At 37.9% G+C, this 16,686-nt stretch overlaps 1 protein-coding gene across 3 annotated transcripts in view; it reads left to right on the top strand.

Annotated features, from left to right (window-relative positions):
- LOC141399541 (uncharacterized) overlaps positions 1–16,686 on the top strand; it is a 229,560-nt gene that overhangs the window by 61,642 nt on the left and 151,232 nt on the right. The window contains exon 3 of one of the 3 annotated variants that reach the window (XM_073978511.1): positions 155–200. The exons of the other annotated variants lie outside the window; for them this stretch is intronic. The gene's annotated coding sequence lies outside the window, so the exon portion shown is untranslated. The remainder of the gene's footprint in view (positions 1–154; positions 201–16,686) is intronic. 3 annotated transcript variants of the gene reach the window in all.

Raw genomic sequence — 16,686 nt, 5'->3', positions numbered from 1 at the left:
ATTTTGGAAGTGTTATTGTTTATATAACCTCAATAATAAATAATCAAAAGTAGACTTTGCAAATAATATTCAATTCATTGCTCATTTTTTTGTATGGTTTCAATGTTAAAATATTTTCTTATTTGTGTTTTTTTTTTCTATTATTATTTTTCAGGTATGGAAACCAAATATTGACAGATTTTGTCTAAAGATGTTCGAATGTGAGTTATTGTTTTTTTTTATTTTTTTTTTGTTTGTTTTTTTCTTCTTCCAATATCTATTTACTTATAATAATGTTTGATTATTTTTTCGTCCAGAAGATGATATTTCATTATTATTTTATTTTTGTTATTGTTTTCTTTTAGAAAATAATAACAATAATAAATACCTTTCAAGTGTTTTTTTGTTAAGTGTCTTGGTCTTTTGCACACAAGTGATTTATTTTGGCAAGGGGTGGTGTCCGTTCAAGAGATAATAATCAACTCCTTTATAAAAAGTATCAAAATTAGGCCAATCTTAAGAAAATGAATAATGAAAATATTTCCTTAGAGTTAAAAATATAGAGCACATTACAAACCAAGGCTTTATAAGCTTCAGAGTCAAACCAAACTCAACCTATCCCAACATTATATCGCACAGCTACTTTAGGTTGGTAGGCTAACTTACCTAACCCCTTCTTTTCTAAACAAGAGCAAACATTTGAAATTGAAAATCTCTTGTCTGTTGTTTGGTGGAGCCAAAGAATTAAAAAGCCACCATTAAGTGTATTGTACTTAAAATAAGCCGCCAAAATATTTATAGTTTGAAAATAGTGGTTCATAAAAAGTGAACGCTAAAAATACTTCGTTGGAATTCAATCAACTTCAAATTGTTTCCGGATTTTGTTTTCTCTTCAAAATACTTTAGAATCGGTCGGCATTTTTGGAAATCAATAATAACAATAATAATGTGTAGTAATTATGGACAAGAAACAAAAACAAGAGCATTGGTAATGACAAAGCATGTTTTTTTGAGTGAGCAGTGCGGTTTTTTGTTTTTTATTCTAAGTTGTTAACACCTGAAAATAATGAAATGAATTCTGAAAATATTCATAGGAAAATTTTACTATTGAAGAATTTTAATATTTATTGTTAAGATTAATAGATTCATTAAGAAAATGACTGTAATTGTGACGGGGTCGCTTATGTAGTACCCTACATTAGTTTTTCAAAATTTCGTTTGAAAAAAAAAAACTAAATTATTCCAAAATAAATATATATATAATTGTTCCACAAACATCCCATACGAGACAAGGGAGACTTCTCTCATACCAATGAGTGCACCCCGATTCATATTAGCTCAATGATAAGGGACCTACTGTTTATTGCTGAGTCCGAACGGCGTGTCCTAAGACACCACTTGTAAAGAAGTTTTACATGGCTGAAATACTCAGGAAATGTCGCCAACATTACTGAGGGGTATTTTCAAAATATATAAAGGTTTTCTCTACCCGGAATATATTATAACTTATTTAGTAAAAACAGCAAATAGCAATACCCCGAGTAATTTCATTTAAATGAAAAAAGTGTTAAGCGGACCGACCACGACAGGTACAAAACTATATATGGGTTGTAAGAGAACACTCATAGCTATTTTTCTGTGTTTGCATCACACCTTTCCATGCCTTTAAACTTCTAATCCACAAAATTTTGATTTTGACTTAAATATATTAACAGAGGAAAAGTAAAATAGCTCATATCGTGTAAACGTTACAGTGATTAACTTTGCGTTTCTTAATGACAACAATTCCACCAACTCAACCAATAACAAGTAAAAAGTCGTTAAGTTCGGCAGGGCCGAACTTTTTATACCCTCCACCATAAAAAAGTCTTAATTAAAATGGAATAATTAGGGTCCTTTCACAATTTTAGGTGTAACAACTTTTTGATAATGGTGAGTATATTAAAAACTGAGTCGAACTTCCGCGTTTTGGCGTGATGAAGTTTTTGCAAGAGACCCTGTAAGCCATCATTAATTAGCATTATATCTTTGTTTGTTGTTTTTGTAGAACACTTAAACAACAGTGAACAAATATATAACACTAATTCCTGATGGCCCACAGGGTCTCTAACAAAAATTTCATCACGCCATAACGCGGAAGTTCGACTCACATCGGATCTGTTCTTCGGGGTTCATAATATACTCACCAAGGCCTTTCTTCCCCAAGAGGAATTTTTCGTACCCCAGACTTTCACCTCCATTTTGTTGCACAGTATTATCTAATCTAAAAAATGTGTTCAGCTAGGTGAAAGGTACCACCTACGGGGCTATATCAAAGAGTCAACCTATCTTTACATTTGTTGGCGGAAAAGTTTTATAGCTGCAGGGAACTTCAAGAGTCAAATTGAGGGTAGTTTCATCAAAACAATGTAGACCCTCAAAATTGGACCCATGTTGACGAATTTTAGTTAAGAAATTTCGTGACCACTGAAAATTCCCGAAAATCGGGAGGTAAAGTTATATGGGGGGATATACCAAAACATGGACCTATATTGACGATTATTTTTGAATAGACAAAACTGTAGCTAAAATTCTCAAAATACCGAAAATCGGGAGGTACCGATATATGGGGGCTATACCAAAACATGGACCTATATTGACGATGTTTCGTGGAGATGTTTCATGAACACTAAGAACCTCAAATGTCAAATTGCAGCTAGTTCGGTTAAAAATTGTAACTAAAATGCTCAAAATACCGAAAATCGGGAGGTACGGTTATAAGGGGGCCATACCAAAACATGGACCTATGTTGACGATGTTTAATGGAGATGTTTCATGACCACTGAGAACCTCAAATGTCAAATTGCAGATAGTTCGGTTGCAAATTGTGCCTAAAATTCTCAAAATACCGAAAATCGGGAGGTACCGTTATATGGGGGCTATACCAAAAGATGGACCTATGTTGACGATGTTTGGTGGAGATATTTCATGACCACTGTGAACCTCAAATGGCAAATTACAGCTAGTTCGGTTAAAAATTTTAGCTAAAATTCTCAAAATACCGAAACTCGGGATGTACCGATATATGGGGGCTATACCAAAACATTGACCTATGTTGACGATGTTTCGTGGAGATATTTTACGACTACTGAGAACCTCAAATGTCAAATTGCAGGTAGTTCGGTTAAAAATTGTGGCTAAAATTCTCAAAATACCGAAAATCGGAGGTACCGTTATGTGGTGACTATACCAAAACATAGACCTATGCCCATATACTTTGTGATATAAGTTTGTTGATCACTAGAAACCCTAAATACCAAATTATAGCTAATTCGGTCTGCAAATGTGGCGAAGAACGTCAAAATACCTCAAATCCGGAGGTACCGTTATATGGGGGCTATACCAAAGAGTGGACCGATATAGCCCATCTTCGTACTTGACCTTTCTATAGAAAAAACACCCTCAAGTGCAAAATTTCAGCGCTCTATCTCAATTATTGCGGACGCTAGAGTGATTTAAACAGACGGACAGACGGACATGGCTAGATCGTCTTAGAATTTTATCCTGATCAAGAATATATATACTTTATAGGGTAGCAAATGATTAGTTCGATGTGTTACAAACGGAATGACAAACTTAATATACCCTCCATACTATGGTGGAGGGTATAAAAATAACCCAACATTTAATAATAGTTTTCGAGAAATGGCAATTGTTTTTCTCCAGAATTTTACAAAAACAAGTAAGAACGGCGTTAAGTTCGGTCGGGCCGAACTTGTTATACCCTCCACCACAAGTTGTATTGAAGTAAAATGGAATAATTAGTTTCCTTTCGTGTATGAAGAAGACTTAATACTACATTTCAGCAATTTCGGTAAAACAATGTGAGGCACCGTTCTACGGGGGCTATTTCAAAACGTCGATCTATACCGACAAATTTCTGACGGAAAGTTTTTAGACTCAAAGAAGACTAAATACCAAATTTCCTATATTTCCTATTTTCGGTAAGAGAATATGGCTAAAACTTAAAAAATACCGAAAATCAAGAAGTACGCTTCTATGGGGATATAGGAAGACGTGGACCTATACTGATAATACTCTTCTGGAATATTTTATAACTCTTGGAAGACTAAATAACGAATTTCAGCTATTTCGGTGGGATATTGACGTCACAATCTTCAGAATTAAGAACATTGGGAGGTACCGCTCTAAGGGGGCTATATCCAAACGTGGACCTATACCGACGAATTTTAGTCGGATATAAGGCAATATCAAAGCGTGGACCTGTATAGACATATTTCTGGCGAACAGTTTTATATCACATTGAAGACTAAATATCAAATTTCAGCCATTTAGGTGGAATATTGAAGACACAACCTTCAAAATACGAAAAATCGGCAGGTACCTTCAACCATTTTGGTGGAATATTGAAGACACAACCTTCAAAATACGAAAAATCGGGAGGTACCTTTCCACGGGGGCTATATGAAGGCGTGGAGCTATAGCGACAAGTTTAAAGGGGATTTTTGAGTACCCCCAACGAAGTGTAAATACCAAATTTCAGCCATTTCGGTGGAATATTGAGGCCACAACGTTCAAAATACCGAAAATCGGCAGGTACCGTTCTATGGGGGCTATATGAAGGCATGGACCGATACCGACAAAGTTCTGGGGGAAAGTTTTATACCACCAACGTAGACTAAGTTTCAAATTTCAGCCATTTCGATGTGATAATGGAGCTAAAACCTTAAAAATACCGAAAATTGGGAGGTACCGTTCTATGGGGGCTATATGAAGGTGTGGACCGATACCGACAAAAGGAATGTTTTATACCCCTAAAGAAGACAACGTACCAAATTTCAGCCATTTTGGTAGGATAATGAAGCTAAAACCTTAAAAATACCGAAAATCGGGAGGTACCGTTCTATGGGGGCTATATGATGGTGTGGACCGATACCGACAAAATTCTGGGGGAAAGTTTTATACCCCTAAAGAAGACTACATACCAAATTTCAGCCATTTTGGTAGAATAATGAAGCTAAAACCTTAAAAATACCGAAAATCGGGAGGTACCATTGAATGGGGGGTATATTTAAACGTAGACCGATATATCCCGTTTTCAATACCAACCATCCTGCAAGTAATAAAAACTTCTGTACCAAATTTTGACTCTCTATCTTTAAAATTGCGAGCTGTATCTTGATTTCAACAGACAGACAGACGGACGGACGGACAGATGGACATAGTCAAATCGACATAGAATTTTATGCTGATCAATAATATATATAATTTATAGGGTCTCCGACGAATATTTCGATGTGTTACAAACGGAATGACAAATTTAATTATACCCTCCATATGGTGGAGGGTATAAAAACTTACACTCTCCCCCCTCCAACTTTTCACTCGCGAGTAAATTGGAGCTCTGGTTCCAGTTTATACCTTTAAAACTCTCCGGGTTCACAGCGGCATTATGGGAGTTTTGAATATTCTACCCCTGCGTTACACACTGACCCCGCTTTATACATAAGAGGTCAACTGGCTTTCTTTGGCAGCACCCCAAGTACTCAAAGTGCTGCCGGCCAGCGATGTGAGGAATTTGGTCCTACTTCTGATATTTTCGCAAATAGGAGTGGCTTGTACGGACAACTTATACATGCTGTCGAACTTTACAATATGCTCAGGGGAACCTCATGTAAGCAGTCCACGTGATGAACATGTGGTAACTCATATTCATCAGATGGATGAACTGCACGAAATAAGCTACGTATATATTTAACCTTTCACATATAAGTGAGTTATCGAAGATAGCACCGACGCCAAGTTCATACAATCATCCGCATACATTACATTGCCCTCCAGAGGGTCTTCGACTTCTTATTTCTGAACTGACGTCGTATAACCAATTATCCACCGTTTCAAACACTATTGTAGGGAAGTCTTCTCTGTGTCCTCGAACAGTTTGTGGATTTGCCTCTAGAATCTTCGCTACTGGCGACAGAAGAGAAATCAATTTGTACTATTTGCTTCTTCTCAAATCATTGCATGGATTTAGCAGCGGACAACAACGCCAAATTTGCAGGCTGCTGAAACAATCAAGGTGATCTATAACATGCACATACCTTCGGATGTGCCACAATCACGCCATTGAAAGTAACAGACCATCCTTCTGTTCTGGATTCAAAAGTGATGAACCATTCTCCCTCTTAGAAGATTTCTATAGAGGGCCTACGTGTGTAGAATAGGAGGCCTCCTTCTAAAGAAAATCTGTCCTCCTTAGGAGGCTCATATAGAATAAAAGGCCTCCTTAGGAGGCTCCTGTAAAACAGAAGACCTACTTAGGAGGCTCCTATAGAATACAGAGCCTCATCAGGACAATTCTATTCAATAGAAGACCTCCTTAAGAGGCTACTATAAAATTGAAAGGCTTAACTCGGAGCCTTTTGTAAAAGTACGCCTCGTTATGAGGGTTCTACAGGCATTCTTAGGAGGCTTCTGTAGAATATAAGATCTCATTTTACAGAACAGAAGGTCTCATTATGAGGCTTCTGTAGAATAATAATTCCTCCTTAGAAGACTTCCATCGAGTAGAATTCTTGCTTAGGGAGTTTCTACGGCGTCGAAGGTCTCCCTAAGAACCTTCTATAGGATAGAAGACCTTCATAGAAGGCTTCTATATATCAAATAAAGACTTCACAGGCAGCTTTCTTAGAATAGGAGGTTTCTATAGACCTCCTTAGGAGGCTTCTATAGAATAAAATACCTCCTTAGGAGGCTTCTATAAAATAGAAGATCTGCTTAGGAGGCTTCCATAAAATAGAAGACCTACTTAGGAGGCTTCTACAGAATAGAAGGCCTCCTAAGGAGGCTACTACAGATTAGAAGGCCTCCTTAGATTAAAAGACCTCCTTATGAGCCCTCTATAGAATAGAAGACCTCCTTAGGATGCTTCTATAGAATAGAGACCCCCTTAGGAGGCTTCTATAGAATAGAAGACCTCCATAGGAGGCTTCTATAGAATAGAAGACCTCCATAGGAGGCTTCTATAGAATAGAAGACCTCCATAGGAGGCTTCTTAGAATAGAAGACCTGCTTAGGACGCTTCCATAGAATAGAAGACCTCCTAAGGAGGCTTCTATTGAATAGAGGACCTGCTTAGGACGCTTCCATAGAATAGAATACCTCCTTAGGAGACTTCTATAGAATAGAAGGCCTCCTTAGGCGGCTTCTATAGAACGGAAGGCCTCCTTAGGAGGCTTCTATAGAAAAGAAGGCCTTTTTAGGAGGCTTCTATAGAAAAGAAGGCCTTCTTAGGAGGCTTCTATAGAATAGAAGACCTCTTTAGGAGGCTTCTATAGAATAGACGACCTCCTAAGGAGGCTTCTATAGAATAGACGATCACCTTAGGATACTTCTAAAGAAAAGAAGGCCTCCTTAAGACACTTCTATAGAATAGAAGGCCTCCTTAGGAGGCTTCTATAGAATGGAAGACCTCCTTAAGAGGCTTCTATGGAAAAGAAGGCCTTCTTAGGAGGCTTCTATAGAATAGAAGGCATCCTTAGGAGGCTTCTATAGTTTAGAAGACCTCAATAGGAGGCTTCTTAGAATAGAAAACCTGCTTAGGACGCTTCCATAGAATAGAAGACCTGCTTAGGACGCTTCCATAGAATAGAAGACCTCCTTAGCAGGCTTCTATAGAATAGAAGACCTCCTTAGGAGGCTTCTATAGAATAGAAGACCTCCTTAGAAGGCTTCTATAGAATAGAAGACCTCCTTAGAAGGCTTCTATAGAATAGAAGACCTCCTTAGAAGGCTTCTATAGAATAGAAGACCTCCTTAGGAGGCTTATATAGAATAGAAGACCTCCTTAGGAGGCTTCTATAGAATAGAAGACCTCCTTAGGAGGCTTCTATAGAATAGAAGACCTCCTTAGGAGGCTTCTATAGAATAGAAGACCTCCTTAGGAGGCTTCTATAGAATAGAAGACCTCCTTAGGAGGCTTCTATAGAATAGAAGACCTCCTTAGGAGGCTTCTATAGAATAGAAGACCTCCTTAGGAGGCTTCTATAGAATAGAAGACCTCCTTAGGAGGCTTCTATACAATGCAATTCCTTCATAGAGGGCTTCTATAGAATATAAGGCCTCCATGGGAGGCTGCGTTGGAATAGAAGGTCTCCTTTGAAGGCTTCTATAAAATAGAAGTAGACTTTTATAGCAAAAGACCTCTTTAGAATACTTCTATAAAATAGAAGACTTGCTTAGAGGGCTTCTATAGCATATAAGGTCGCCTTAAGATGCTTCTATAGAATTGGAGACCTCCTAAAGAGGATTGTTTAGATTAAAATCCCTCTCAGGAGGCTTCTTTAGAGTAGCAGCCTCCCCTAAAGGTTTCTTTAGAATGTAGAATACAAGGTTTTCTATTTTATGATAACTTTATTCGGATTAAAATCTAAATTCGAGGCCTTCTTTGAAGGCTTCTAAAGAATACAAGGCCCCAAAAAGGTTTACTGTTGTGTGAGAACATTATTCGGATTAAAATCCAAATAACTTTCGAATATTGCATTACACTTGTGCAACTTGAAGAAGAAACGAAATCATCATTAATTTATCTCCTGGACATCCCATGGAAAATCCAATCTTACGAAATATTTCAAATAGTTTGTTCAGCTTCAGTCTGTGCGCCTTTGAAGTCATAGTGATGGGTCGTGCTTTCTGACGAACAGCCTTGACAAGGTCTTTCTTAATGTTATTATGGCAAACATCAAAAAACAACAACAGGAAAACTACGAAATCTACAATCTACCAAAAGGTGCAAAGCCTGTTTAGGTTATGTTAACTTCAGTACACCTAAACCTACAATCAAGTGTTACAGCTGAAATCAAGTTTGTTGTTCAACAAATCCAAATGTGGGCAGACAACTAAGTACTATTCCCTTCAACATCCTCATCATGATGAATATTGTTTTGTTGTTACAACCACATCATTTTATGTCCATGGTGTTGCTGTTGTTGCTTTGGTCAAGTGATTGGATAGCTAGCTGGCCACTGTAATCATCGTTTGTCCGTTGCTGGCATTCATTTGTTATCCCAAAACAAAATCTTAATTAAATGCAACTGAAAAGCGTTTTTTGTTCACTGTGTTGTTGTTGTGGTTTTGTTCTAAATTGTTTATCGCTTTTACAAAAATAGCAAATCAAAAGGCATTTGCCATAATTGCCAACAAATTAATGTATATCTGTGTGTGTGCGTGAAAGGTTGAAACTGATTGTAATGAACTATTTTCAAAGCTAAAGGGTAGCTCTACCCTTGTTCTTGGCCAATATTCTCTGTAAGTAATTATCACAATTTGTGAATGAAAACAGGGCTCCGCACACCACTCTCTTTTCATGCATATACTTGTTAAAATCCACACTATGTATATTTTCTGTCAACAATATACTTTTTGAAAGTGTCAATTATGTTCACAAAATATGATTTCAATAACCATACTATTTTTCTGGGTGTCGACAGTAGAGCTTGTTCACGTCAGGGTTGTATAATTTTTCTCTCTTTCCCCACTCTCTATCTGCTGCTCTCCCTTAAACATGAAACATTATTATTTCCTTATTTTAATTTGTGTAAAATTTGTCACTTCAGTGACAACTTCATTATGACGGATTTTCTCAACATTTCTGTTTACATAACTGCATTCTATGTTAGGCTTGGCTCTTTCCCCTTCACCAATTATGACGCCCTTAATAAGCAAAATAGATAGCTATTAACCCGGTAGTAAGACTGATCAATTATGCCAAATTGCCTTGGTTGGTTTTCCATTGAGACCACGTAAATGGTGAACAACAGGCAACCAGCGTTAAGGCATTTTTCCCAAATGATGACCGCCGTTGATAACTTTTAGAGCCACAACACTTTACCATCGCCGCCAAAACATAAACACGTATTAGCTGCACAAAAAGAAACTTGAAAAAATCCCATAAATGACTATTGCAAAAAAAACCTGAAATTCCTTAAAACAAAACATCTATTCAAGTCAATGATGGTTATGGCAAATATTCGTACCAACTACAACTGGCTCTTGCTAAAGAAAATCCAATATATGCTTTATGCGATTTTTTCGGTTTTATGTTTCTATTCAAAAAATGTATGTGGTTTTTAGTTAACGGATATTTAATTTTTAGTCTTTTTCTTCTTTTAAACCAAAACTCATTAAAAATGTTTTTTTTTTTTTTAATTTTTTGGGCGGCTGCTAGCCATTTATTTACTACTCACTTAAGATTTTGGGGTAATTTTGTTTGGAAATATTCATATATGAATTTTAAGTTCAGTGAACTGATGTTTTGTTTTGTAAGCTGGTAGAAAATAGCATAAGTTTTAGCTCATTTAAATAACAAATGGGCCCAATAACATCAGTGGTGTTTTGACTCATAAGTTGATTTTAAATTTAGAATTGAAAGGGAATTGTTAGATCCAGAATTGTCATTGGATAAAAAGAGAATGGCGTACGCCATTAAAACAAACGGTACAATTCTTTTTAAACAAAATTAAGCGTATACATGTTTCAATACTCTATAGAAGCCTCCTACGGAGGTCTTCTATTCTATAGAAGACAACTGTTTCATTAAAGAACCCTACGGAGGTCTTCTACTCCATAGAAGACAACTCCGGAGGTCTTCTATTCCATAGAAGACAACTCCGGAGGTCTTCTCCGAAGGTCTTCTATCCCATAGAAGACACCTACCGAGGTCTTCTATTCTATAGAAGCCCCCTACGGAGGTCTTCTATTCTATAGGAGCCCCGTACGGAGGTCTTCTATTCTATAGAAGCCCCCCTACGGAGGTCTTCTATTCTATAGAAGCCCCCTACGGAGGTCTTCTATTCTATAGAAGCCCCCTACGGAGGTCTTCTATTCTATAGAAGCCCCCTACGGAGGTCTTCTATTCTATAGAAGCCCCCTACGGAGGTCTTCTATTCTATAGAAGCCCCCTACGGAGGTCTTCTATTCTATAGAAGCCCCCTACGGAGGTCTTCTATTCTATAGAAGCCCCCTACGGAGGTCTTCTATTCTATAGAAGCCCCCTACGGAGGTCTTCTATTCTATAGAAGCCCCCTACGGAGGTCTTCTATTCTATAGAAGCCCCCTACGGAGGTCTTCTATTCTATAGAAGCCCCCTACGGAGGTCTTCTATTCTATAGAAGCCCCCTACGGAGGTCTTCTATTCTATAGAAGCCCCCTACGGAGGTCTTCTATTCTATAGAAGCCCCCTACGGAGGTCTTCTATTCTATAGAAGTCCCCTACGGAGGTCTTCTATTCTATAGAAGCCCCCTACGGAGGTCTTCTATTCTATAGAAGCCCCCTACGGAGGTCTTCTATTTTATAGAAGCCCCCTACGGAGGTTTTCTATTCTATAGAAGCCCCCTACGGAGGTCTTCTATTCTATAGAAGCCCCCTACGGAGGTCTTCTAATCTATATAAGCCCCCTTCGGAGGTCTTCTATTCTATAGAAGCCCCCTACGGAGGTCTTCTATTCTATAGAAGCCCCCTACGGAGGATTTCTATTCTATAGAAGCCCCCTACGGAGGTCTTCTATTCTATAGAAGCCCCCTACGGAGGTCTTCTAATCTATAGAAGCCCCCTACGGAGGTCTTCTATTCTATAGAAGCCCCCTACGGAGGTCTTCTATTCTATAGAAGCCCCCTACGGAGGTCTTCTATTCTATAGAAGCCCCCTACGGAGGTCTTCTATTCTATAGAAGCCCCCTACGGAGGTCTTCTATTCTATAGAAGCCCCCTACGGAGGTCTTCTATTCTATAGAAGCCCCCTACGGAGGTCTTCTATTCTATAGAAGCCCCCTACGGAGGTCTTCTATTCTATAGAAGCCCCCTACGGAGGTCTTCTATTCTATAGAAGCCCCCTACGGAGGTCTTCTATTCTATAGAAGCCCCCTACGGAGGTCTTCTATTCTATAGAAGTCCCCTACGGAGGTCTTCTATTCTATAGAAGCCCCCTACGGAGGTCTTCTATTCTATAGAAGCCCCCTACGGAGGTCTTCTATTCTATAGAAGCCCCCTACAGAGGTCTTCTATTCTATAGAAGACCCCTACGGAGGTCTCTTATTCTATAGAAGACCCCTACGGAGGTCTTTTATTCTATAGAAGACCCCTACGGAGGTCTTTTATTCTATAGAAGACCCCTACGGAGGTCTTCTATTCTATAGAAGCCCCCTACGGAGGTCTTCTGTTCTATAGAAGCCCCCTCCGGAGGTCTTCTTTTCTATAGAATACCCCTACGGAGGTCTTCTCTTCTATAGAAGACCCACGGAGGTCTTCTATTCTATAAAAGACCCCTACAGAGGTCTTCTATTCTATAGAAGGCCCCTGCGGAGGTCTTCTATTCTATAGAATACCCCTACGGAGGACTTCTATTCTATAGAAGACCCCTACGGAGGTCTTCTATTCTATAGAAGACCCCGATGGAGGTCTTCTATTCTATAGAAGACACCTACGGAGGTCTTTTATTCTATAGAAGGCCCCCCTACAGAGGTCTTCTATGTTACAGAAGCCCCCTACCGGAATTCTTCTATTTTCTAGAAGCCCCCTACGGAGGTCTTCTATTCCATAGAAGAACCCTACAGAGGTTTTCTGTTCCATATAAGTCCCCTAGAGAGATTTTCTATTACATAGAAACCCCATACGAAGGTCTTCCATTCTATAGAAAACCCCTAAGGAGGTCTCCTGTCTCATTGAAGACCCCTACATAGGTCTCCTGTTCCATTGGAGACCCCTACGGACAACTTTTATTCTTTAGAAGACCACTTAGGAGTTGTTTTATTCGATATAAAACACCTGCGGAGCTCTTATGTTCTAAAGAAGAACCCTACGGAGCTCTTCTATTCTATAGAAGTCCCATACGAAGGCCTTCTATTTTATAAATGCCCCCTACGGAGGTCTTCTATTCGATAGAAGAAAACCCTACGGAGGGGTCTTCTATTTTATAGGTCTTCCAATCTATAAATGTCCCCCACGGGGATCTTCAATTCTGTAGAAGAGCCCTATTGAGATATTTTCCTTAGGAGTCCTCTATAGGCCTCCTTAGAAGGCTTTTTAAGGGACTTTTATAGAGTAGAAGGCCTTCTTTGGAAGCTTTTACAGAACAAAGGGTCTCCATATATGTAACAGGAGGCTATCGTATGAATCTTCCGCAGGGCTTGGAGGATTGGACAGAATGGAAGGCCTCCTAAAGTTTTACTAATGTGTGAGAGCATTATTCAGATTAAAATTCAAATAATTTTCAAATATTTCATTGCCCCCTACAGAGGTCTCCTTTTTTATAGACAAGGTTACTATTCTATAGAAGGTCCCTACAGAGGAAATATTTGTTCTAGAAGATCCCTACATAGGTCTTCTATTCTGCAGATGACCCCTGTGGAGGTCGCAGTTGTTCTATTCTATGGAAGACTTCTACGGATGCCTTCTGTTCTACAAAAAGATCCTTACGGAGGTCTGATATTTTGAAGAAGGTCTTCTCTTTTATAGAAGATCTCTACGGACGTCTTCTATTTTATAGAAGAAATCTACGTAGCAAACCCCTACAAAGAATTTTTTTCTATTTAACACTCCTTCGGAGCCGTCTTAGGAATATCACTATCGATGTCTTATATTTGTTATAAGTCCCCTACGGAGGTTATTTGTCTTTAAGAAACCCTTATTCGTATATTATTTTCTATAGGAAAAAATAGCTTTAAGTAACTCTATAACATATAAGCGCCTTCAAACTAAACAAATCTTGTTTCTAAACATTCCTACGAAGAAACAAACACCTGCATGCACTTATACAATCTTTGTCGATATGTTCTGTGTGTTATTGCTGTGCATTCACTTCAGGGCCTTTGTTTGTTTGCTGTTGGTGGTGGTGCTAAGGCACTGAAGCGTTTAACTCAACCACGCATAACATTCTAAACCTAAACATCATCTCTGGTACATGCATGATGCATGCTAGCCATTTCAATGTCGTTCCTGTTGTTGGCAATGCCGCCTAACTATGGCTCATTTATTTAACTTCTGAGTATTGTGATTATTGTTATCGCTTGTAACATCATCAGAAAAAGAAACTTCATTATCATCAGCAGGGTAAATTTTTAATGTGTTTGAGATGAGGTAGCACCTAACCCAACAAAATGTATTTTGAGATTATTTTTTTCACTTTGAAGTATTTTTTATGATCAAAAGTGATAGATTCTGAAAAAAGTAGTTGTTATTATGTGGTAGGTTCCTTAATGAAAATATCCTACCCTCTTAGAACAAATTTCTTTATGTAATTCTGTTTATTTACTCAGTCCAAAAATATGCTCTTCAGTGTATTCCCTGAGACACTGTTCATTACTAATAAATTAAATGAAGTACAGATGGCGCTATATAGTGCAATATGAATGATATTTGATTATTACCTGACTAGAACGAAGTTTCTTCCCGTATTTAGTTCTGTATATATTCCTCCTGAAAATATACTCTTCAATGTATCCTTTTGAGAAGCCGGTACAGTACTAATAAATAAATTGAAGTATAGATGGCGTCATAATATATTAAAAGAAAATAGACTACTTTTACAAATATCACCCCCTCCTAGTGCTAAACTCTATCCACTACGCCAATATTAGCCATTATGTAACATTTCTACCCTCTTAAAACAAATTTCTTTATGTAATTCTGCTTATTTACTCCGTCCAAAAATATGCTCTTCAGTGGATCTCATTGAGACACTGTTCATTACTAATAAATTAAATGAAGTACATATGGCGCTATATAATGCAAATTAAAGGATTTTTGATTATAACCTTGCTAGAATGAAGTTTGTTCCCCTATTTATTTCTGTATATATTCCGCCTGAAAGTATACTCTTCTATGTATCCTTTTGATAAGCCGGTACAGTACCAATAAATAATTTGAAGTATAGATGGCGTCATAATATATTAAAAGAAGATAGACTACTTTTACAAATATCATCCCCTCCTAGTGCTAAACTCTATCCACTACGCCAATATTAGCCATTATGTAACATTTCAAGGCCGTAGCGTGAACCGCTTTTGTTGGATTTTGGACAGTTTGTCACCTAACTAATTGGTTTATATTAACCTCCGACAAGATTTATGTAATCTCTTCTTCTTCTTCTTTTTCACGCACTAGAACTATTTTACTAGCTACATGTTTGCTGGGTTATTTATATTCTCAGAAAAATTAACCAACAATTTTTTTAAATTCAACATAAGAAATTACACATAAACGGCCTACAACAATAATATTTCTTCTTACGAGATAGAACAAAGTGGTCCTAACAAGCATTATGCACTAGCAGCAGCCCCAGCTGTATCTGATAAATATTGTCTATTTATAAAATGGATTGGTGTTGCAAAGGTAGATGGCAATGTATACGCGTAAATTACAAATGAATTGCAGCGCAAAAATAGCCGCGAGTTCAACAATTTATATGCGATAAATTCCAATTAAAAGAAACTGCCGCAAAAGGATTCACAAAAGTAGTGTATGTGGAGTTGAAAAGTAAAAAAAAGAAAAGTTTGTTTAGGGACAATAATTTGTGTCCTCTCAATCAAGACGATTCTTATGATCTGAAGAAAGAAAAATGCCGATCTTAAAATTATTTAAGCATGGCTCATCATTACAGTTAGATAAATATGCACATCTCATCATAAACACAACAATTTGCGTCAAGTTAGTCACAGTGTGGATCATTCGTTGGCCTCTCTACTGACCTAGGCTTTTGATATTTCCATCAGCTCTAATCGTTGGCCACAGTCTTGGCATAGACTTTAAAATCCTTCTTTTCACACCTAAGACCATGTTGGCCATATTGTGGATCTTTATGTTAGCGGACCTTTAGGCTCAGTCCTGGCCTAGGCTTTTACCGGTTCCATCAACTCAAATCGTTGTCCCAGTCCTAGCCCAGATTCCAAAATCGTTCCTTTTCACAACTTCATGTTAGCGGGTCTTTTGATAGTTCCATCAACCTCAATCGTTGGCCTCAGTCCTCGCGAAGACTTTTGATAGTTCCATCAACTTCAGTCGTTGGCCTGGCAAAATCTCCAAAAAAGTCACCAAAATCCTTATTTTTCTCATATTTGACCAAGTTCGTCACATTGTGGATCTTCCTGTTAGCGAGTTTTTTCCAATACGGTGAGCGCCTATAGGAACTCACAATCCAAATTCTGACAGGAATCGAATTTTTTGTGAACGATGATGCCAAGGTACTTCACCTCAAAGATGTTTTCGACAACTAGATGGAATTTAGTTTACCCTTCAAAATCATCAAACTTCACCCTCAATACACTGCAGCCGTCATTACATCCCCAACACTCACAACACTATATCCTTCCGGAAACTTGGCAGCACACCGCAAGTCTGTCGATTAAACCCTAGATTCTTAATAAAATAACAAAGTCGAATTGAACCCTAATCGTTCCCATTTTCTTGTTGAAAGCATCTCTCACATATGAAAAAAGGCAACCATGCTTTGAGTGCCTTATTAATAACCGACGAACCGGTTGTCAAGTTTAACTGCCGGAAAACTTCGCTATGAGTTTTAAATTGAATTTGAATTGCCATATTTAGGTCGATGTCGTTTTGGCGAAATCTTCTAAGACGAGACAGATTGGTTAACTTTTGTTTCAAGTTTTCAAAGAAGTTTCAAGTCAAGTCAGCATATTTTTTGCTGCAATATTT

This window comes from Musca autumnalis, unplaced genomic scaffold (genome assembly GCF_047663935.1).
Source record: "Musca autumnalis isolate F117 unplaced genomic scaffold, ASM4766393v1 scaffold_3, whole genome shotgun sequence".
In the NCBI taxonomy this organism is placed as follows: domain Eukaryota; kingdom Metazoa; phylum Arthropoda; class Insecta; order Diptera; family Muscidae; genus Musca; species Musca autumnalis.
The sequence above is the reverse complement of the archived record's forward strand: the minus strand, read 5'-3'. Positions and strand labels throughout refer to the sequence as shown.